The following is a 23,193-nucleotide window of genomic DNA, read 5'->3' on the forward strand; positions in this document are numbered from 1 at the left end:
TTCTACATGCCGTGGAGAAACTAAGCCCTTGAGCCACAACTACTGAGCCTGTGCTCTAGAGCTAGGGAGCCACAGCAAGAGAAGCCGCCGCAATGACAAGCCTGTCCACCGCAACTAGAGCGTAGCCCCTAGCTCGCTGCAACTAGAGAAAGCCCACATGCAGCAATGGAGATCCAGTGCCCCTATAAATGAATAAATAAAATCACAGTTCTAAGAATAGCTCCAGTTATCCACGCAGCTTCTAAGGTTTCTAGTTGTTGTGATGAATTGTAAATGAATTACTTTAATATAAAAGAGATTTTCCTATCCTATAAGTAATAAAAAGTACAAAAGTATGAAAGATTTTGATCCCTTGCTTCAGGAGAAGATGGTACTTTATTAAAAGAAAGGAGAAAAAAAAATAAGAAGGGAAATTGATACTAGAAGATAAGAGTTTTGGAGCTGTTCTAGAGAAAATAGCCACTAAGAAACTTGGTGATAGGGACTGCCTTGGCGGTCCAGTGGTTAGGACTCCCCATCTCCACTGCAGGAGGCATGGGATCGGATCCTGGTTGGGGAACTAAGGTCCCACATGCCATGCAGCCAAAAAAGAAGATATAAACTCTGCAATAAACAGAATTACATACCAAGAGAAGACTGGAATCTCTAACTTGGCTGAAGAGATATTTGAAACAAGGGTAATACATCAGCTAAAATAAAACCTCAAGTTAAGAAACATTCTCTATTCCTGTAGTTTTTATAAAGCATAACATCAATGTAGATAACCAGAGAAAACACAATTTTTATCCGTATAATTTCTCAGCTGCCTTGTCACCACTAGCTGGGCGATGGCCGTGGTGAAAAATAACAGCCCTTAAACTGACAATCTGTAATAGAGTTCACATATGGAGAACTGGGAATTCATTTCAGGTAATTCAATTTTCCCTCTCTATCCAGCAGGGAAAATGTCTCAGATATTTTCCAGAGTAAATGATCACGTTCCCCTGAAGATGATTCTAGAGGTACAGTATTTTAATGCTAGTTAATTGAGCTGGTGATTCCCTCAACACTCCGGCTTCACTAGCTACACGCAGGAGCTCAATGGACTGTAACACAGTGCTGGCCCGAAAGGGCTACTGAATAACTCCATCGCTGCACACCCATCAGCCGCAAGGATGCCGACCTGATGGTGATCCAGATGGAAGCTGATGGTTGGAACTCACTGATGTCTTTGTACCACTGGCCATATATTATTTTTTAATGCTCATTCACTTAAGCCCTGACACAGCACATCTACTGTCTCCTAAGTTAGCAGTTAAGAGGAAATACAAAAGCTTGTTTTTAAAAAAATTGGATTAGTGGTCTACTCTCTCTGAGTGAGAAGCTATGGATGGAAAAGCATATGATTTAATAATAACTGCATTATAACAATTGTTACGATGTTGGGTTCCAGATAATTGAGGACACAAACACAGAAGGTGTTCGTGGATTTTTTGGCAATCAGCATCCATTGCCTCTTTGCCATAGAATACTCATTGCCTTTTGAGGACGATCTCATCTCCCATTGAATTTAATCTGGTGGAACTTGTTAGACAGATGTTTCTGCCTTGCCAAGCTGATGGCTGGGCACACGACCCACACTTGATGCACCTTCCGTGCAACTTAAATCTTGACTAGAGTGCCAGAAACTGAGAATGGCTTCAGTGATTTATTCTAGAGGCACAAACTAGGAAAAGCTGTTCTCGCTCCCACTTCATTCCTGCCTTTCCCGTTCTCCAGTTACCTGGGCTCCTGTCCGTAGAACTCTGCTTCTCCAGCCACGGATTCTCTGAATTCCTGATACCTGTCCAGAAAACTTCTTTTTATCAATTAACTGGAGGATAATTGCTTTACAATATTGTATTGGTTTCTGCTGTACATCAACATGAATCAGCCATAGGAATACATTTGTCCGCTCCCTCTTGAACCGCTCTCCCACTTCCCACCACATCCTACCCTTCTAGGTTGTCACAGAGCACAGGTTTAAATTCCCTGAGCCATACAGCAAATTCCTACTGGCTATCTATTTTGCTAAAATAAACAAGCCGCTCCTATCGCCCAATACCCAAAAAACAAACAACCCAATCAAAAAGTGGACAGAAGATCCAAACAGACACTTCTTCAAAGAAGACAATACAGATGGCTAATAAACAAATGAAAAAATGCTCAACATTGCTCATTACTACTTAAATGCAGAACTGAACTACACTGAGGTATCGCCTCACACCAGTCAGAATGGCCATCATCAATGGCCATGATGATGTGTGGAGAGAGGGTGTGGAGAAAAGGGAACCCTCTTGTACTATTGGTGGGAATGCAAACTGATGCAGCCACTATGGAGAACAATCACTATGGAGATTCTTTAAAACAGTAGGAATAAAACTACCATATGACCCGACAATCTCAGAAAACTTCCTTTTTGCTAAAGTTAGTCAAAGCCTAGCCATCCAGTTTTTGGCTTGCAACCAAAGAGGCCCCATATAAACAAGTGTCCCCATATGTATCACATTTAAACCTGCTAAGAGGAATTGTAATTTCTTGCTACCTAAAGAACATTAGTCAAAACTTCCCTGGTGGTCCAGTGGCTAAGATTCTGCACACCCAATGCAGGAAACCTGGGTTTGATCCCTTGTCGGGGTACTAGATCCCACATGTGGCAACTAAGACCCAGGGCAGCCAAATAAATAAATAAAAATAAAATTTTAAAAAGTCTTAGCCATGTGCAAGAATGTGCTGGCATAAATCCCTCAAACCTTGGTCAATTCAAACACCCCAAGTATTCATGAGAACAAAGAAGTGAAAGAATCACTGCACAACACATACTCTGCACCAGACATTGCGTTCAACCCTAGGGCAGATATTGGAAATACGGAGATAAGAATAAAACGACTGCTTGTCTTCAAAGAACGTATAATCTAACGAAGCAAACAGACATGCACACAAATAGAACCCATGCAGAGGTCTGAACAAAGGACCGGGGGAGTGGGTGCAGAAGAAGCTGCACTTTCCCTCTGCCAAGCTGCTCAAGGAGGAGTCTGGCTTACAATTAACTGGATTTCTCCAACCGGAGAGGGAGAGGAAATGTCTCAGGAAAATTAAAGAGACAGATCATGAAAGACAGTGGCTTGATTGGGAACAAATAGAGGGTCCCAGCAGTTAGAAGGCAGAGAGCGGGAGGTATGACCATGAGAACAAGGGGTGGGAGAGCTGGTGGGGGCGATGCTGGAGCGAGGTTGGGTCTGGGTTTGGGGAACTGGCTGTGGAGACCCTGGACATGGATTGGGATTGGAAAGGTGAGCCCGCCTTCCAGCAGGAGAGGCATAGAGTAAACGTCCAGTAATGGAGTGAGTTATTTCACTGAAGCCATGGTCACTGCTGAAAAGATGAAACACGCAGCCTGCTGGGGTCATAGGATCTGATTGAAACTGGCTGTGGGCATGTGACACGTGACACACAGCACACGCATGCACACACACATGATCCTTGTCTTAAGATAGTGCTGTTAGGCTGCGAAAAATTGACCATACTGTGTGGCGAGGAAAGAGCCTTGGGGAGGAGGGAGCCGGGCAAGGTGAAGTGGCGGACACAAGCCTCAAATTTAGATACCTAGCTCCAGCTGAGGCTGTGCACACACTTGCCCTGTACATGAGTATTTAGAGCATCGGTTTATTAAGTAAACATGCCATAGTTTTTGACTCCCCATTTTATCTTTTGGGGGGTTTCTTCTTCATAGCATCTAACATTCCACAGGCATTGGGCCCCCTCTCACCTCTGCTGGGGGCTAAGAGCTGGTCACACAGGCCTTGTTGGCTGTGGCAGGACTGGACTCCTCTCTCCAGGGCAGTGGGGGCCTCAGAGGGGTTTGGTCCACACCTGAGAATCGCTGTGACCATTTTTCCACATTAATCATCTCTGTCCTCTTTTCACCGCTGCCTGCCAAGGGGAGTATTTTTAGCCTTATTTTACAAATGGGGAAACCAAGGCTAAGAATAGGCTAAATAATTCCCCAGTTCACAATGCTGGAAATGGTCAAGCCAGCAGAATAGTACAGGCCTGACTCCCAAATTCAACCCCCCCCCCCCAACTGACTGCCTCATGGCCTCTCCACTGCCTGACAGAATTTTAAGAAATATTGGGCACCACGGGAGAGAAGGGCAGTGTTACAGGCTGCACTGCAGCCCCCTCAAATTTAGTGTTTGAAGTTCTAACCCTTGTTATCTGTGATGTGAACATATTTGGAGATGGGGGTCTTTAGTTACAATGAGTGCATAGAGTAGCCCCTTAACAGCATGACCAGGGTCCTCATAAAAAGAGGACATTTACCCTGGATATGTTCCAGTGTCTCCTAGTTTACAGTCTATGGGAACTCGACTAGAATGCATATCCTACTGTTGTGTGAAAACTGTATAAATCTTAATTATGTTGAATTGGTTCATAATGCTTTTCTGGTCAACTATAGCCATCTACTTCTCTGTCTGTTCTATTAATTTTTAAGAGTTTGATGTTGAAACTCCAACTAAAAATCTTGATTTTACATGTTTTTTGTTTTGCGTCATGTGTGCATGGTCAGTTGCGTCCAACTCTGCAGCTCCATGGACTACAGCCCACCAGGCTCCTCTCTCCATGGGATTTCCCAGGCAAGAATATTAGAGTGGGTTGTCATTTCCTCCTCCAGGGGATCTTCTCGACCCAGGGATTGAACCTGAGTCTTTTGCATCTCCTGCATTGGCAGGTAGATTCTTTACCATTGCACCACCTGGGAAGCCCAATTTACCTATTTAATAAAAATAATTGTAGTATATAGTGGAACTATATGTAACTTTGTTCTGTATTTTCCAAGTCTCCTGTAAATGTATTATCATACTTTCATAATTAAAAAAATAAAATGAGATATGATACTCTCTGGTCCCTTGTGCATTCCCTGGTCAAAAACTAATGGGGCATCCAATATTATGTGGCAGCCAGGATGGGAGAGGAGTTTGGGGGAGAATAGATACAGGTACATGTATGGCTGAGTCCCTTTGCTGTTCACCTGAAACTATCATGTTGTTAAGTGGCTATCGGTTCAGTTCAGTCGCACAGTCGTGTCCGACTCTTTGCAACCTCATGAATCGCCGCACACCAGGCCTCCCTGTCCATCACCAACTCCCGGAGTTCACTCAGACTCGCGTTCATCGAGTCAGTGATGCCATCCAGCCATCTCATCCTCTGTCGTCCCCTTCTCCTCCTGCCCCCAATCCCTCCCAGCATCAGAGTCTTTTCCAGTGAGTCAACTCTTCGCATGAGATGGCCAAAGTACTGGAGTTTCAGCTTTAGCATTACTCCTTCCAAAGAACACCCAGGACCAATCTCCTTTAGAATGGACTGGTTGGATCTCCTTACAATCCAAGGGCTATACCCCAATACAAAATAATAATAATAAAAAAAAGAGGGCATTTGGACGCAGACATGCACACGTGAAGACACAGGGGGAAGGTGGCATCAGAAGCGCACGACACTTTGATCTTGACCTTCTAGCCTCCAGAACCATGAGGAAACCTGTTTCTGATGGTTAAGCTGTCTGTCTGTGGCGCCCGTTATGTCGGCCTGGAGCAAGGAAGCCACCTTGGGAGGTTTGTCACCTTCTTTGCTGTTTCTTTGTGGCCGACTCTGTTTTCTTTCCACAGATGCCCCCATTCCTGGCAGATTTCCTGATACAACCCTCCGGTTGTAGGGCTGTATCAGAGCTTTCTGCACCTGGTCTTCTCCCGTAAATTAAAGCCACTGTCAGGTTAATCTTCAAAGCCTTTCCTTCCTACCACATGGTGATGCATAGCAAAAGATTAAGCCATTCAAGCTAATCTTTGCAATCATCAATATTAGCCCTCCAAGCTGAGGTAAAGCCTTTATTCAAAGACATTAAGAATGTTAAGACATAATTAAAGCTCTTAAAGAATGTCAGGTACCAGGAGTTAATCACAAGAGAGATTTCTGAGTTAAGGAAACTTTCAGCATCTTTTGAATCATTCTCCAAAACTCATCCAAAAGGCTGACTCCACTGAAAGAAATATTCTGGCAGATGGAGGGGTTGAGAAGCTCTGTGTAAATTTACTCTCATTTACAATCTCATGACTTGTTTGGCTTCACTAATTGAATCAGTTTCTTGTGTATTTTTTTCTCTTAAAAACAAAAAATCCAAAGACAGAACTAACCTAATGCCTTTAGGCACCTGTATTTTGTCTTCTGGAGACTTTTTAGTGTGATAATTCCCTCAATCCCTCTGTAATTCTTTATTAAGTTTTAATGTGGTTTAAACTCTCCATCTGTAGACAATGTATTATTTCCCCCTCCAATCAGCAGGTCTAATAGTCCCCAGTAGTCTGTTTTAGAGCTCCTCCTGGTGGTTTAAAGCTATTATGACACATCCATCTGTGGCCTCTGCATCCATTTCAGCTTGCGGTGATTGCTCACCCAAACAATAACAGAGGTTCTGTTTGCAATAGACTGCAGCAGAATGATGCTCAGCTTTACAAATTAAGAATAATGACTCAAAGTGTGACTGTCCACAAAGGACAGGAAACTTCTGTGGGGGCAGGTTACAATCACTCTAGCAAATGCTGTGACGCTAAAATATACTCTGAGATGGTAACACAGGGAAGGAAATGTGGTGTCTTAGCTGAGTCAGTGATCATAAGAGAAGATTTAATCAGGGCTTAGGAGAAGCACATTTATTTTCAGCACTAAGTCTAGAGAAAATGTTTTCCTGGCGGTTCTTATCAGGAGGACAGGAGCAATGGACTGAACAATGTCTTTAAAAATATCTGCTGTAAACACAGTAATGAATTACTCAGGGCTGCCTCTTATAGAAAAGATCTCACGAAAGATCATCACAGTTCAGTGAGTAACTTTCTGGGTGGGGAGCCTAAGCAACATGGCCAACATGCCCAACACTAGGGCACTCTGACCTTGGTCCAGCGATATGAGTAGAGGAAGGGTTAGACTGTGTCCTTCAGGTATCCTCCACAAAGATAGCTTTTCTCAATGACGTTTGGTAAATATTTTTAAAAGGTCTCCCAGAATAATACATGCATATGGTAAAGTAGTGTGAAATAAAATTCATATTTTGTGGCAAGACATGAAAAATTTAAACATAAAATATTTCCTCTTCCCACCACTGTGTATTGTATATCTGCATTATGCATCGAACCTCCCCTGGGGCAGAAATACCCGCTCAGCCAGCATCAGCAAGACAACACCTAAAGGATAACATTCCTTCTTGATCCTGTAAGGGGCCAGAACTGGACTGTGTAAACTGTCAATAATGTGTCATTTGGTTTTTTCCATAGCCCTCTGTTTCAGAAAAATTATATAACTGTTTCTTGACCTCTTGTGGGTATAACAGTTCTTGGAGCTTTCTGAGATTCTGTTCCCGGGTTATAATCCTCAACTTGGCTCCAATAAAATATTCCATTTATTTCTTAGATTGACTGGTTAATTTTTTATGGACAGTATCAAACAGTAGATAACAGCTTAGACACAAGCAGCAATTTTCCCTGATCCTCCTCACCCTTTAGACTCAGAGGCATTTATTATTGGGTTGGCCGAAAGTTTGGAAAAACCCAAACGACCTCTTTATCATGCATGATCTAAATTTCACAGCCTTGTGTGTAGATGTTTTCCCCTTATTTCATGGACCTGTTCAATTGGTAGAGGAAAATCCCATGGACGGAGGAGCCTGGAAGGCTGCAGTCCATGGGGTCGCTAAGAGTCAGACACGACTGAGTGGCTTCACTTTCACTTTTCACTTTCATGCATTGGAGAAGGCAATGGCAACCCACTCCAGTGTTCTTGCCTGAAGAACCCCAGGGATGGCGGAGCCTGGTGGGCTGCCGTCTATGGGGTCACACGGAGTCGGCCACGACTGAATCGACTCAGCAGCAGCAGCAGCAGCCCTTCTGCACTTACTATTCAGATGCTGGGCCTAAGGAAATGATCCTTTAATCTTCTTATATTTTCTCTTCTGTTCTCTAGTCTTCTTTTTTCTACTTCCTGGGATATTTTCTCAACTTTACTTACCAACCTTCCATAGTCAATTGATCCTTTGTGCCTCTTTTCTCTCATTTTCTATTTTTACGGGCATATCCTTACCCATTTATTATGCTTTACAAACTCTGCTTTTACTATTAACATTGAAGTTTTTTTCTAAGAGCTCTTACTTTGTTCCTGATTATTCTCTTTGATAGCATACTGTTCTGTTTTCCTGTGGTTATCTCAGTTCTTCCTGAGTATACTAAAAATGCATTTACAAATCTATTTTATAAATTTTCTGTCTTTATATTTTATTTTTTTGCTGTTGGGTTTTCTTCTATTTCTAGTGATTCATGATTGACATTTTTATTTAAGAGAAGGCTTGTATGTGAAGTTGCTTAGTTGTGTCCGACTCTTTGCAACCCCATGGACTGTTGCCCACCAGGCTCCTCTGTCCATGCGATTTTCCAGGCAAGAATACTGGAATGGGTTGCCATTTCCTTCTCCAGGAGGTCTTCCCCACCCAGGGATTGAACTTGGGTCTCCTGCATTGTAGACGGATGCTTTACCATCTGAGCCACCAGGGAAGTCAAGAGAAGGCTGTGAAGTCAAGTTGCTCAGTTGTGTCCAACTCTTTGTGACCCCATGGACTGTAGCCCACCAGGCTCCTCTGTCCATGGGATTCTCCAGGCAAGAATACTGGAGTGGGTTGCCATTTCCTTCTCCAGAGGATCATCCCAACCCAAGGATCAAACCCGGGTCTCCTGCATTGCAGGCAGATGCTTTATCCTCCGAGCCACCAAGGCTTAAGGACCCGCAAATGTCAAAATGAGATTAGATATTTATGCTAGGCAGCCAAAACCCACACTAGAAACTTTAAAACTCTCCAGAAAACATTCATATTTTTAGTAAATAGTCTTCTGGATTTTCCCCCAGAATTAAATGCTACATTTCCTAAATACTTTGAGTGGTTAGGTAGGCTGGTGAGCTAGAGGGCGTATCCTCTGTGGTGGTGGTATTTAGTCACTCAGTCGTGTCCGACTCTCTGCGACCCCATAGACTGTAGCCCACCAGGCTCCTCTGTCCATGGACTTCTCCAGGCAACAGTACAGGAGTGGGTAGTCATTTCCTTCTCCAGGGGATCTTCCCAACCCAGGGATCAAACCCGGGTCTCCTGCATTGCAGGTGGACTGTTTACCACTAAGCCACCTGGGAAGCCCATCCTTTGTGTGCCAGACCTTTTATCAGTTCCCTGGTTCTTACTCCTGTCCTCCATCAGGTCTTCTGACTCTGAGCCGAGAGACTCATCCAATCTCCAGAAGGCAGGTGGCTTCTGCCTGTCCTGCTGCATCCCTGGAGCACAGTCCGGATGGCTGATCCTTCTGCTGTGTCACCTGACAATATGCTCCCTCCCTTTACATGGTCCACCAATTTGTTGATATCTCTCATATGCTGTTGATGCTTCTTATGCTCATTGCTATTATAAAATATTATCTTAATATATTTCTATCATTTTACTTCATTTGGAGGAATAGAAGAGAAAAATGCTCAGTTTTTTTCCATAAGTACTCAATGGCAGTCAGCTTCAGATTATGCTGTTATATACTCAACTATGTCACCTCAAAATTCAAATGTTGAAACCAGCTAGAAGCAGAATGAATCCTGCTCTGCACCCTGAGCTTTGGCGCAACACGCTGTACTCTAAACTAGCAAGTGCTCTGCCAAATTAAATATGTTCTGCTGAATGTGATATTTATTGCTTGGCCTATAAGATATTTATTTTGTGTGTGAAAATAATTTTTACTTATAATGGCTGAAAAATGCATGCAAGTTGAAGTGTTGAATCACGCAATCTAAGATAAATGCTTAAAAGGAAATTTCACAACAGTTGCTTAAAGAATCTTTTTAGAAAATGTTTGAGGATATAGAATGTGTGGTAGCCAGCTTCTAAGATGGCTATACTAGATTTCTGTGGCTGTTAAAAAAATTTCCTGCAGACTTGGTGACTTAAAACAGAAATGTATTTGTTCATAGCTCTGGAGGCCAGATGTCTGAAATGCATCATTGGGTCAAAATTAAGGTGTTGGTGGGGCCATGCATCCTTTGGAGGCTCTTGGGGAGAACACGCTCCTTGCCTCTTCCAGTTTCTAGTGGCTCCTAGCTTACTTTGGCTTGGGGCCACATCTTCAGCTCTGAGTCTGCTCCATATGCGTCTTCCCTTCTCCTCTGTGTGTCTGTAAGAATGCCATCTACCACTCTCTCACAAGGATATTTGTGATAGAATTTATTTGTGTCATTCACCTGGAATATGCAGAATAGTTTTCCCATTTCAGGATTTTAAAAAATATCTATTTAATTTGGCTGTGTCAGGTCTTAGTTTCAGCATTTGGGATCTTCATTGTGGTGTACAGGCTCAGTAGTTGCAGTGTGTGGGCTTAGTTGCCCCACAGCACGTGGGATCCTAGTTCCGTGACCAGGAACTGAACCTGTGTCTCCTGCTTTGCAAGGCAGACTCTTAACTGCTGGACCACCAAAGAAATTCCTCAGGATTCTTAACTTAATCACATCTCCAAAGACTCTGCCATATAAGGTAATGTTCACAGGTTCCAGAAATTAGGACTTGCTAGTTTTTGGACCATAAAGAAGGCTGAACACCAAAGAATTGATGCTTTCAAACTGTAGTGCTGGAGAAGACTCTTGAGAGTCCCTTGGACTGCAAGGAGATCCAACCAGTCCATCCTAAAGGAAATCAGTCCTTAATATTCATTGGTAGGACTGATGCTGAAGCTCCAATACTTTGGCCACCTGATGCAAAGAGCTGACTCATTAGAGAAGACCCTGATGCTGGGAAAGATTGAAGGCAGGAGGAAAAGGGGACAACAGAGGATGAGATGGTTGGATGGCATCACCGACTCAATGAACATGAGTTTGAGCAAACTTCAGGAAATAGTGAAGGACAGGGAAGCCTGGCATGCTGCAGTCCATCGGGTCACAAAGGGTTTGACACAACTGAGCGACTGAACAACAACAAATTTTTTGTGAGGAATGAGATTCTGACCCCACCCACAATGCATGGTTTCTTTCTGCATGACCAAGCAATTCTCAGACACCAGCTGGATGTCCTGAAAGTCAACTCAATTCTGATACTGTTGACCTAGAGACAGCCTCAGATCCCCCAGGGTAAGGGCTCAGTCCTACAAGATTCTCCCCTTCCCCATCCCACCACTGACCCAACTTCAGAGGCCATTTGCAAACCCAGGTTGTCACCTGTGCTTCTGATCACCTAGTTATAGATTGAGAGTGTGTTAGTCGCTCAGTTGTGTTGCACTCTTTGTGACCCCATGGACTATAGCCTGCCAGGCGCCTGTGTCCATGGAATTCTCCAGGCAAGAATCTGGAGCAGGTAGCCATTTCCTCCTCCAGGGGATCTTCCCGACCCAGTGATCAAACAGGGGTCTCCTGCATTGCAGGCAGATTGCTTACTGTCTGAGCTACGAGGGAAGTCATTGAGGGTTCCAACAAATCCCTCTTTACTTACTAGGTCACCAGTTTATTAATAAAGGGTTTAACTCATGAACAGCCAAATGTAAGAGACACATAGCCCAAGATATGAGAAAGGAATGTGGAGCAGTCCACCCTCCCCACAGACCCATGTGTTCACCACCTGGAAGCTCTCCCAGCCCTGTCCTTTGGGGTTTCTATGGAGGCTTCCTGACACAGGCGTGATTGATTAAACCACTGGCCACTGATAACAGTTTGATCTGCCCGACCATTCTCTGGAGGGGTTGTGGGGAGGAGTGACTGTAAATTCCAATCCTCTAATAACATAATTGCTTCCTCTGGTGACCAGCCCTCATGCTTAGGTTGCTTCGGGGCTTTCCAAAAGTCACTGCCTGAACAGAACAAAAGATACCTTTATGGCACTTCTTAGGAAATTCCAAGGGTTTTAGGAGCTCTGGGCCAGAAATAGGGATGAAGACTAAATGAATGTCCTGATTATAAATCACAGGAGAAGAATGGAGTGACAGAGGATGAGATGGTTGGATGGCGTCACCAACTTGATGGACATGAGTTTGAGCAAACTCCAGGAGATATGCAAGGATGGGGAAGCCTGGCATGCTGCAGTTCATGGGGTCTCAAAGAGACCAACACGGCTAAGCAACGAACAGCAATACATCACAGTTCATAAGCGGCATGATTCTCTCTGTCACAGTGGTCCCGGGAATGCCCCTCTCCTAGTGTTCACAGCCTTGTTTAGTTCTCCCAGTTGTTGTGACCGATAACATAGAGCACAAGTGATGAGGTCAGGTGATAAAGGACTGCAGCTGCCATCTCAAGTTCTCTGCCCACCCCCCCTCAACCCCCAACCCCTCATCACTCATCATTCTGGAGGAATCCAGCTGCCAGGTCTTAAAGACAACGAGACAACCCGATGAGAGGCCATGTGGGGAAGAAACAGAACTTCCAACCCAGCAGCAACTGTGCATCCCAGCTTTAACTACCTGAGTGAACCTCCTTGGAAATAGACTTCAGGTCACTGCAATCCATGCAGCCAGCTTGCCTGCAACTTCATGAGAAAACCTGAGACAGACAGAACCACTCAACTGCTCCGACATTTCCGACCCTCAGAAGGTGATTAATGCTGTTTGAAGTCACTAAACTTTGAGGTTAATTTGTCAAGCAGCAATGGATAATACAGAAAGACTAGATTGGTGTGCAGTTAGGGACTGGTGGAAATCTACTGATACTATGAGAAGCCTCATAAATATCATTACAGTCTGTATTATTGTCCAAAAATTATATAAAAGATAGAAGAGTTATAGTAGGAAGCTTGTTTTGATAACATGGGATTTTAAACACCAAAAAGAGCAACTGACAATGCTGGGACTGTGCTGTCAGGGGGACCATGCTATGATAATTGTGCTTTCCTGATTTCATTTGGGCTCCTATTTTCTGGAAGGCATCCCGTCCAGCTCTTCTGCAACACCATGGACTGTAGCCCACCAGGCTCCTCTGTCCATGGGATTTTCCAGGCGAGGATACTGGACACTGCCATTTCCTCCTCCAGGGAATCTTCCTGACCCAGGGATCAAAGCTTTGTCTCTTGCATTGGCAGGATTCTTTACCGTTGAGCCAATGAGTACAGATGTAATCTAAAAATTGCAAGTTTAAACAAAAATCAGAAACTGTTTTATCTTTTTAATTTGTAAAGAAGAAGACAAGTTAAAACTTAATTTTGATGGACTGGATTTCTGGTGAGAGTACAAACTAGTATACTATTTCTCTAGGGAAATTCAGCAAATGTGTGAAAAGCTTAAAAATATGCTTTATTATACTTCAATTTTTCTTAATAACCTTAATAATTTGTTAAGATTCAGCTTATAGAACAAATTTAGCAAGGTTGCAGGTTATGAGATCAATATGTCAAAATCAGTTATATTTCTATATACTTGCAATGAATAATAAAAATGAAGTTCAGAAAAAATCTCATTTGAAATATCAAAATGAACATACTTCAGAATAAATTTATAAAAAAACTAGAAAACATATACTCTGAAAACTACAATAAAACCATAGTGAAGGAAAATTACTGAAAGAAAATACTGACAGAGTATCTAAACAATTGGGAAAACATCCATGTTTATGGACTGGAAGATTTACTGTTAAGATGAGAATATTCTTTAAACTGATTTATAGATTCAGTGCAATCTCTATCAGAATTCTAGCTGACTTTTTAGAAATTGACAAACTAATTCTAACATGCATATGACATTGCAAAGGGCCTAGAATAGCCAAAAACAATTATGAAAAAGAAGAAAGAAGGAAAATGCATACTTCCCAATTTCAAAATTAATATAAAGCAATGGTAATCAAGACAGTGAGCTACTGACATGAGAAAGGTCAGATATATGGATCAGTAGAAAAGAATTAAGGGTCCAGAAATAAACCTATACATCTACAGTCAGCTGATTTTCTATAAGGGTGCCAAGACTATTCAATGAGAGAATACTCTTAAACAAATGATGCTAGGTAATACAATATGTGGTATTGGAGAAGACTCTTGAGAGTCCCTTGGACTGCAAGGAGATCCAACCAGTCCATTCTGAAGGAGATCAACCCTGGGATTTCTTTGGAAGGAATGATGCTAAAGCTGAAACTCCAGTACTTTGGCCACCTCATGAGAAGAGTTGACTCATTGGAAAAGACTCTGATACTGGGAGGGATTGGGGGCAGGAGGAGAAGGGGACGACAGAGGACGAGATGGCTGGATGGCATCACTGACTCGATGGATGTGAGTCTGAGTGAACTCTGGGAGTTGGTGATGGACAGGGAGGCCTGGAATGCTGCGATTCATGAGGTTGCAAAGAGTCGGACATGACTGAGCAACTGAACTGAACTGAACTGAAAAGAATAAAGTTAGATTTTTACTTTACATCATATCAAAGTAAACTCAAAACAGATCAAAGTCCTAAATGTAAGAGCTAAAACTATAAAACTCTTATAATAAAACACAATGGTAAACTTATGATTTTGAATTTGGCAAAGGATTCTTAGATATCACAACAAAAGCATAAATAACAACAAAAAAATTAGGTGAACTGGACTTCATCAAGATTGAAATCATGTGCTTCAAGGACACTATCATGTAAGTAAAATGACAACCCACAGATGAGAGATGATATTTGTAAATTATGTATCTAGTAAAGGCCTAGTGTCTAGAATATATAAAGAACCCTTCTAACTTGATATTTAAAAGGTAAACAACCCACAGAAGATATATAAATGGCCAATAAGCATCATCCAAAGATGTCTGACATCATTAGCCATCAGGAAAATGCAAGTCAAACATACAGTGAGATACTACTTCATACCTATTAGGATATCTAGAATCAAAAATCAGATAATAAGAAGTGTAGGCAAGGATATGGAGAAATCAAAATCCTCATCATACACAGCTGGTGGGAATGTAAATTGGCACAGCCACTTTGGAAGAGTCTGACAGTTCCTTAAATGATTAAATATAGAGTTATTACATGATTTCAGCAATTCCACTCCCAGGTATAGACTCAACAGAAATGAAAACATATCCAAACTTAAACCTGTATGGGAAAACAGCCCCAATGTCCATCAACTGATGAATGAATAGACACAATGTGTTACATCCACAAATGGAATATTACTTGACCATGAAAAGAAATGAAGTATGGATACATGCTATGCATGAACGAATGCTGAAAAGTGAAAAAAAGTCCTCAGCAGATGATCACATATTATGTGATCGCACTTCTGTGAAATGGCCAGAACACAAAAGTCTGTAGAGACAGAAAGTAGCTTAGTGGTTGCTCATGGCTAGTGGTACTGGTGGTGTGGAGTGTGTGTGTGTGCATGTCGTGTCTGACTCTCTGAAACTCCATAGACTGTAGCCCACCAGGCTCCTCTCTCCATGGGATTCTCCAGGCAAGAATACTAGAGTGGGGTGCCATTTCCTTCTCCAGTGGAATCTTCCCCACCCAGGGATCAAACTCACCTCTCCTGTGTTTCCTGCATTGGCAGGCAGATTCTTAACCACTGTGCCACTGTGTTGGGTAGCAGGAATGAAATCTAGGGAGTTATGAGTGTGACAGCTAAAGCTTAAAGAGTTTTTCTTTTTGGAGTGATAGAAATAATTCTAAAATTTACTGTGGTGATGGTTGTGCATATCTGTAAACATATGACAGATTACTAAGTTGCACAGTTTAAACAGATGATTTTGTGTATAAACTGTATCTCCATAAAGCTCTTAAAAAAAGGAATGATGACTTAAAGCTCTTTACATGTTGGAGCTGAAACTAAAAGTGACCCATTATGACATACTATTTAGTTAGTAAAAAATAGTTTTAGTAGGTGAATATTTATTGACACTGGATGATATTTATAACATCTTGTTGAATAAAAATAGCAATCTATAAAATAATAGATATGATCCTGCTGCTGCTGCTGCTGCTACTGCTGCTGCTAAGTCGCTTCAGTGGTGTCCAACTCTGTGCGACCCCATAGATGGCAGCCCACCAGGCTCCCCCATCCCTAGGATTCTCCAGGCAAGAACACTGGAGTGGGTTGCCATTTCCTTCTCCAATGCATGAAAGTGAAAGTGAAGTCACTCAGTCGTGTCCGACTCTGTGCGACCCCATGGACTGCAGCCTACCAGGCTCCTCCATCCATGGGATTTTCCAGGCAAGAATACTGGAGTGGGTTGCCATTTTTACAAAATACTTTTACTTACATAGAAAAATATGTTTAATGATAAGTGTTAAAAGTGAAGAGAAACAAATTATTGCATATTAATGCATTTATGCAGAATGGTATCGATGACCCTATTTCCAGGGCAGGAATAGAGATGCAGACACAGATAAGAGGCATGTGGACTCAGGAGGTGGGGGGTGGGGGGACGAACTGGGAGATGAGGACTGACATACATACACTACCATATACGAAATAGCTAGCTAGTGGGAAGCTGCTATAGAGCACAGGGAGCCCAGCTCGGTGCTCTGTGATGACCTAAAGGGTGGGATGGGGGTGGGGTGGAGGGAGGTCCAAGAGGGAGGTGATGTGTGTGTGTGTGTAGCCAATTCACTTTGTTGTACAGCAGAAACTAACACAACACTGTAAAGCAATTAATATTCCAAAAAAAGCAGTTATCCTTGGTGGGATTATAAGTATTAGAAAATTTCTCTTTCTATACATCAGTACTTTCTACAGTGAGTATCTGTCAACTTTCTATTGAGAAAAATACTTAAATTACTTTGTTTCTGCTATAACACAATCAAAAATCTGAGAATGTGGCTGCAGTACTTGAATTCTCAAAGAAATTTTAAGCAAGAATCTAAACTTTCATAAAGAGAGAATCTCAGTAGAAGACTCAGTAAAATGTGTAATTTTGGATGACACAACCTAGTGTGCCCTTCAAGATGAATTGGCCTGATTAAAAAGAGTGAAATAATGCCATATGCAGTAACATGGACAGACCCAGAGATCGTCATACTGACTGAAATAAGTCAGACAGAGAGAGAGATGTATCGTATAGTATCACTTAATAGCAGAAACTAAAAAGAAAAGATACAAATGAACTTACTTACAAAATAGATTAACAGATTTAGAGAATGAGCTTAGGGTTACTAGGGGGAAGGGATAGTTAGGGAGTTTGGGCTGGACATGTGCACACTCCTATATTTAAAAATGATCAATAAAGCCCTACCATATAGCACAGGGAACTCTGCTCAATGCTGTGTAGCAGATTGAATGGGAAAAGAATCTGGAAAAGAATAGATACTAATGGAATCACTTTGCTGTATACCTGAAATTGTCACACTATTGTTAATCAACTATATTCAAAATAAAAATTTTTTAAAAACATTAACTGGCTGGAAAATCCTGGTAAGTAGGATACTTTACAGAATAGATAGTAAGCTTTAAACCATTAAATGTTAAAGAATATTTATGAAAGTACAACTTTGAAATAGTTTATCTGAATATTTTCTTCTTAATAACAATTAAGATTGTTTTAAAGCCACTCCTCACTGGAACAATAAGCCCCTGCTATCTGAGTCTGGGCACTTTTTTCTAAGGGTAAGTGTTAGGTGAAGAGTGAAGAAACTACTGTATCTAGTTCATCCCAAAATGTCACTAAATTAAAAATTTTATTGACATACAGTTGATTTACAATGTTGTGTTAATTTCAGGTATATAGCAAACTGATTCAATTATGTATATATGTGTATATATACATAATTGTATATATATGTATATGTATATAATTGTATATGTATATATTTTTCCAATATAGGTTATTACAGTAAAAATGTCATTAAGCCTACAAAGAATATTCAAAAGAACAAAGAAGAAAACCCTGTATATTCTTATAAATAGAAATGTAAGGCAGCTATGATGAGTATGTGGGAGAAGTGTAGATATTTATATAAGACTTACAAATCTCTCAAACAAACATTGTTTCATCCATATATAGATATATTATTGCCAGAGTAAGGGTATAGTTACCTAAAATCACTACCCACATGTCATCAATTTTTTTTTCTTTTTATTATTGCCTATTCCAAAAACAGGAAAATATTTATAGCCTGTGACTGCAAGTATTTCTTTATATCAGTGTAATAAAGCTTTCTTTTGCTCTTAGGTGCCTCAGTTTATACAATAATTTATTCACCTGACCTATAAGAATATGATTGTGTCATAATTTAAAATATCATATTTTTATGGATTTAAAATTACATTTCACATTTCCCATTTAAGTATATTAAATGTGAATTTTTCCAAATGTGTGGAAATGCAGATGGGCCCAGTGAGAACAGAAATCAGGAGGTAATTCTGTTATAACATTATAGTTAGCATTTATTAAATACCTACAGTGGACCCAGCATAATAGGCACTTTGCTTGCACTATCTCTTTTAATCTACACAGTAAGCGAATGAAGTAGGAACCTTAGGTTTAGAGAGTTTATGTATCTTGTTTAGCATAACCACACTCTTGGTAAGTCACAGTTAGACTTGAACCAGGTGTGTCCATCTCCAATTCTAGGGGTTTTCCCTAATACCTCAGGAGAATGAAATGAGACCTTTCTGATCATCTTATAGGCCTGGCTAATTCATGGGTATAGCTCTTGCACTATTGTTGGGCAAAGTTAGACTTTAGCATTAGATACAGGTTTATGCTACTCATTATGTATATAATTTGGGGCAAGCCAAATAAGTATACCCATTTCCTCATCTGAGTATATGGCAGAATACTACTGACTTCACCAAGTTACTGTGACGAGTAAGTGTAATTACTGTCACTAAAGTCTCAGCACTCCTAAGTAACTGCTGGCTCTTATGATAATGAGAAAATTGTCCTTTCGAATCCACAAACTAAGATCCCACCCTGTGGTCATTCTGGGTGTCCACTGAAGATAAATGAAGTTCCTACTGTGAGCCATCTTTGGAGTTAGAATATCCTGACCAGGAAGTGAGGCCCTGGAGGTTGATTCTGAGCTGGCTAAGTCACCTTCGCGTCTTTGGGAATCTAAGGCTTGGACTCTGGGGCATCTGCATGTCCCTGAGGACATTCTTGTTTGGTGTAGAAACAAGGGCTTCTTCCTCACGGAGGGAGCTGTGTTCTAAGCAAGGACGCGCGTGTACAGCAGCAAGAAGGCAGTCCAGCTGGAGACCTCAAGTACCCAAGGTCTGGTGCCCACAGAGCACGGGACACAGGTTCACACAGCAGAGTGACCACATCCAAAAGGTCACTGGGAGTTTTGCTCTGAGCTGTAATTTCCTCAGGACTTTAACAAGAACTGACCGCGTGTTTCAGTCTGGTCTCAGTGCTGCTGTGGGAAACTGCCGAGAAGTTCGCCTTCACGCTCTGGTGGGAATGGGGAAAGACAAGAGAACGCGCCATGGTTTGTGTGCCACGGTGTAACAGTTTCAGTTAGAACATGGTACAAAATGCTGTTCTATGTATATTTGTGCTTCACTGAAAAGGTTAAATGTTTTAGGTTGGTTTTCAACTCAAAGTTTGCTCCTGATGCTGACACAGATAACACTGAAGTAAATCTATGCTTTCTGCCTCATTTCACTTATTCATTCATTCACTTGTTTAACAAAAATATAGGGATCACCAATAATTGTAAACCAGGGCTTTTTCCAAGTGTTGTGGACATAAAGCAGATCCTGGCCCCATAGGAGACAGACACATAAAAAGGAAGATGGAAATCTGAATAAGTTACAACAGCCTTAAAATGGGGCAAAAAAAAAAAAAAAGTTCTTTGAGACTGTAGTAGTAATAATTCTCAAGGGTAAATACAGAACCACAAACAACAGGATTCCTTCGAATAGAAATAAGATAGGTGTTAGACATACCCCAAAAGACAAATGCCCGGTCCAATAGCCCTACTGTGTGTGTGTGTTCAGTCACGCAGTCGTGTTTGACTCTTTGTGACTCCATGGACAGGAGCCCAGGCTCCTCTGTCCATGGAATTTTTCCAGGCAAGAATACTGGAGTAGGAAGCCATTTCCTCCTCCAGGGGGTCTTCCTGACCCAGGGATAGAACCCATGTCTCATGCATTTGTAGGCAGATTCTTTATCACTGAGCCACCTGGAAAGACCCAATAACCCTAGAGGAAGATCCTAATAGCATTCTAATAGCATTCCTACTTGACTTATGAACATCTGAGGTATAGAAAAGTTAACTAGTTTGTACCGACTGCAGAACATGGATTTTAATCCAACTTATGTCCAACTCTTAATCTCTGTGCTGGATTAAAAATGATTGCTATTACCAACTCACTTGGGCATAGTTTGGTTTTTATTTGGAAAAAAGATAATTTATATGGTGCCCCAGGTATAAAAAATGATTCCTGATTGTAGGACCGTACTGACTACTAACTAATACAGTAGTTTTAAAATTGTTATTTCAGATGGCATTAATATTAAAGGTAAAATATGGTGGGTACTTTTTAAAGGAATATCTGGCATTTTTGGCAACTTGAAGAGGGTCCTATTGACCCTCCCTCTTGGAATTTATGCCATTATGTAATCTCCTCCTCTTGAGGGCTGATTCTAGTCACTCTCTTCTAACAAGCACAATATAGCAAAAGTGATTTTTGATGTTAATAAATAATTGAATTAATCAAAGAGGAGACAGTTTCTTCTCACAGTAGAATTCCAACTAATAAGTTTTTTAAAAAGTGGGAAATACAGAATCACAGTAGGCAAATACCACAGTAACAAATGCCACAGACAAGAAAACTGCTGGATGCTAAATTGATTGACAAAATTTTGAGGAGAAGTAGGCCTAATCTCAAATGATCTCCCCCAAGATATTACCTGTTCAGTGAGAGAGTAACTACAGTGGCAAATCAAGCAGACATCCACCTAGTCAAGTGCTTAAGTCAAACATAACTGTTGATAAGACATTACTTTGGAATTCTAAAAACAAAATATGAAACTGAAATCATTAAAACAGACTATAATAAAATTAATAATATTTACTCATGGAGATACCACAGGAGACTGAAAAGGCAAATCACAAAATAGAAGATACCCACTCATACGTGTGAAAGAGGTCATGCCAGAATGTGTGAAGCTCTCCAAAAGCCAACAGGAAAGAGACAGACCACCGGAAAAGTGGAAATCACAGTGGTCACGAAGCATGAAAATATTCTCAACCACACTGATAGTCAAGGAAACACCAACTAAAACCAAAAAGAAATGACCATGAGCTCACAGCAAACTGTTCAAAATAAATGAAAAAGAGACCTATCAATAACAACTGTGGTCAGGATATGGACCATCAAGAGGTCTCATATCACTGGTGGAAGTGTAAAGTTATACAGCTTCTGTAGCAAACCTGTTGGCATTTGGTTAGTAAAACTGAACATATATATCCTCTGAGACAAAGCAAGCCCACTCTTCTGTGTACAGCCTTCCCATACAACTTCAGAACTGTATGCTGAGAGGCGCTAAAACACATGAATGAACACATTCAAAGGAGATTTATTCATAGTATCCTCAACTTGGAAGCATTGAGATGTCTACCAACAGCAGGATGGATAAATAATTCATGCAATGGAATATTATGTAGCAACAAAAATGGGATCATTATATACCCTTCAATATAGAAGAATCTTAAAAATCCATGGTAATGGGGAAGAAGGTAATCTCATACACACATATCACATATCTTGTGATTTTATTTAGGCAAAAACATTAATATTTTATTTAGGGATACTCAGTTTGAAGCTAAATTATAAACAAAAGGGAAGGGCAACCAGGGGCCTTTTGGGGTCCAGAGAATATTCTATTTCATAATGTAGGTAGTGGTTACATAACTATTTTATAATAACTTGTTAAATTAATACATTTATTTATTTAAACAAGAAAGAATATGATATCCACGCAGCCTGCTTTTGGGCAAATGACAATTTCTGAGTGACACAAAAATATTTAGTGGTGCAGTGTGTTCAAGTATTTAATTTTTAGAATCATAAATACTTAAGACTTTTCTGAACTTTGATAGTCATTTTTTTTTTACCATAAGTGCTATAGACAGAAAGATTCCCCACAAAATTTGTTGACAATGACAATCTGCTTTATCAAATTTTGTAGAAAATGTGGGCCAATTTCTTTTATTATAACCATATGTATTGTGAAACTAAAAGTCAAGATTTTCCTTAATTTACTCCATTTTCAGTAAATGCCTCCAGGCGTAAGCGGGGGCTGAAAAGTGGGGGCCTCCAGGCATAAGTGTCTACAAATCAGACTGTAATGAAAGCATTCAGAGATGGTACTTCTTTAGCTAGTCCACTTGATGGCACTCAACTAACATGGGATGTGGGCTAATCCTCTCTAGACATTTGATGCATTAGTGTGTTTTCAATGTGTTTTCATAATCTTAGACCTTGTGAAATCTAAAGGTCTTTTTTGACTTAGAGCTTTGAATATATTCAGTAGGGAAAAAAAGGATTAAAAATTCTTAAAGAATTAAAGCTGGTTTTGAGCATTAAAGAAAGGTACATTAAATGTCTCAGGACAAACAGGGCTTTTCATGTCCTCTTTACTCTTGCCTTTCCCACATTTCCAAATTATGTACCCTAGAACGAAGAAATAAATAATTGTTGGCTGTAAGATTTTAGAAGCAGATCTCACTGGCTCACTGAAGTACCCTTCCCATTGCTCTTAGATGGCATAATAGATATATATCCATTGCAGCGCTACAAACTGAATTATTTTGTGAGGAGAATGAAATGGAGATGATTTTTCCCCTGTGGTCAGCTTGGGCTGACTACCACAGACTGGGGACTGAAACAACAGACCTTTATTCCTCACAGCGCTGTAGGCTGCAAAGTCTGAGATTAAGATGCTGGAAGACCAAGTGTCTGGTGAGGGCCTGCCTCCTGGTTTGCAGGTCCCCTCACATGGCAGAGAGCAGAGAAGGGAAGAAGGCTCTCCAGACTTTCTATAAAAGGGCACAAATCCCATTCATGAGGGCTCCATTCATAGGACCTATTGACCTGCCCTCCCCCCATGCCATCACAGAGAGGATGAGGATTTCAGCACATGGATCTTGGGGGACACCAACATTGTTTAGGACGCATTGCATAGCAGACACAGGAAGGGGTGGAGCCTCTGCACCC

The sequence above is a fragment of the Capricornis sumatraensis genome, chromosome 11 (assembly GCF_032405125.1).
Source record: "Capricornis sumatraensis isolate serow.1 chromosome 11, serow.2, whole genome shotgun sequence".
NCBI classification, from domain to species: domain Eukaryota; kingdom Metazoa; phylum Chordata; class Mammalia; order Artiodactyla; family Bovidae; genus Capricornis; species Capricornis sumatraensis.